The sequence below is a fragment of the Palaemon carinicauda genome, chromosome 8 (assembly GCF_036898095.1).
Source record: "Palaemon carinicauda isolate YSFRI2023 chromosome 8, ASM3689809v2, whole genome shotgun sequence".
Taxonomy (NCBI): Eukaryota; Metazoa; Arthropoda; class Malacostraca; order Decapoda; family Palaemonidae; genus Palaemon; species Palaemon carinicauda.
The window spans coordinates 150912954-150915453 of record NC_090732.1 but is presented as its reverse complement, the minus strand read 5'-3'; positions in this window follow the sequence as shown (position 1 = coordinate 150915453).

The following is a 2500-nucleotide window of genomic DNA, read 5'->3' as shown; positions in this document are numbered from 1 at the left end:
ATCTCCGCTTTTCCTCGCACTAAAAAGAACCTGAATGATCATGTCTTCAGTTTTGCGCTGAACATTGTCTGTCTCTCGAACATGTTATGTCCTGTTGCCTTGAGGTTTTGTATATAAAGAAAAGTGTTCCTTAATAAACAACTCAATTGTTTCCAATCTGCCTTTGAGTTCACACCCTTACTCGGCGCAGTCACATTGGTGATCCCGGAGTGACTTGCTCCTCCCGCCTCCCCCACCCCCCGTCTCTCACCGTTACTATGACGCCGTCAACGCATACCTTCTGCAGCAGTACTCGCCGTCGCCAGCCGTTCGTATAGCAACACATTTTCAGCTCTCTCAACAACCGTTGGGGGACCAAAGTGCTTCGCTCACCTTCAGGAAAATGACCAGTATTACTCACCTGCAACCTGCCGCACACGGCTCTCCTCGTGAGGTGAACCTAGTTCATGCCCTTATGGACAGCCACTTCATGACCTTCAAAACCTCCATCAACGCCTCCACTCGTGACGAAGAGGACACCTATTCAACTTCAACCGAAGCTGACACGAATGCCGTAGGACACACACGCCTATGAATGCCGTAGGACACACACGCCTATGAATGCCGTAGGACACACTCGCCTACCCCGTGACGAGCTGGAGCGGCAACACAGCCAACCATCATCCACCACTCGCTCGCACCCCAACCAATGACTTCTACAGCCACTCACTGCCGCTAATCGGTGCAGTTTTTACTACTACCTCTCCAGATTCAGGGCAACTATTTAACATGTTCAGTATGTCATTTTTAGAGGGGGAGCCATGTACCAACCATGTGTCACACAATTGTACATAATTATTTTGTATATATTATGCTTGTATCTCCGCTCTTCCTCGCATTAAAAAGAACCTGAATGATCATGTCTCCTGTTTTGCGCTGAACATTGTCTGTCTCTCGAACATGTTATGTCCTGTTGCCTTGAGGTTTTGTATATAAAGAAGAGTGTTCCTTAATAAACAACTCAGTCATTTCCAATTTGCCTTTGAGTTCACACCCTTACTCGGCGCAGTCACATTAGTGACCCCGGAGTGACTCGCTCCTCCCGCCTCCCCAACCCCCCGCCTCTCACCGTTACTATGACGCCGTCAACGCATACCTTCTGCAGCAGTACTCGCTGTCGCCAGCCGCCCGTATAGCAACACATATTTAGCTCTCTCAACAACCGTTGGGGGACCAAAGTGCTTCGCTCACCCTCGGGAAAATGACTAGTATTACTCACCTGCAACCTGCCACACACGGCTCTCCTCGTGAGGTGAACCTAGTTCATGCCCTTATGGACAGCCACTTCATGACCTTCAAAACCTCCATCAACGCCTCCACTCGTGACGAAGAGGACACCTTTTCAACTTCAACCGAAGCTGACACGAATGCCGTAGGACACACACGCCTATGAATGCCGTAGGACACACACGCCTATGAATGCCGTAGGACACACACGCCTATGAATGCCGTAGGACACACTCGCCTACCCCGTGACGAGCTGGAGCGGCAACACAGCCAACCATCATCCACCACTCGCTCGCACCCCAACCATCGACTTCTACAGCCACTCACTGCTGCTAATCGGTGCAGTTTTTACTACTACCTCTCCAGATTCAGGGCAACTATTTAACATGTTCAGTATGTCATTTTTAGAGGGGGAGCCATGTACCAACCATGTGTCACACAATTGTACATAATTATTTTGTATATATTATGCTTGTATCTCCGCTCTTCCTCGCACTAAAAAGAACCTGAATGATCATGTCTCCGGTTTTGCACTGAACATTGTCTGTCTCTCGAACATGTTATGTCCTGTTGCCTTGAGGTTTTGTATATAAAGAAGAGTGTTCCTTAATAAACAACTCAGTCGTTTCCAATCTGCCTTTGAGTTCACACCCTTACTCGGCGCAGTCAAAACTTTAAGTTATCATTATATATATATATATATATATATATATATATATATATATATATATATATATATATATATATATATATATATATATATATATATACACACACATATATATATATATATATATATATATATATATATATATATATATATATATATATATATATATATGAGTGTGTGAGAGAGAGAGAGAGAGGGAGTTTGTGTGTGGTTGTATGCTAAAATGTTAAAAAATAATATTTTCATAGTATTTATAAGTTATTTATTACCATGTGTAATTATCCTTATATACCAAAAAAGGATTTTTTCGTTTTTTTGTATTTGTTATATTAGATACCAGTTTTTTATGTATGGAATATGTAAGGATTACAAAAACCGATTTATGATAAGGACAGTGTTAGTCTTTACGCCCATAGTTTTTTTTATAATAATTACAATAACGATAATGATAAATAATAATAACATTGAAAAGTAAAAAATAAAAATTATTTACTTCTATATAAATCTGTGAAAAATTGTTATATACTGTGCTATGGACTATTTTATTCTTGAAAATAATGATGG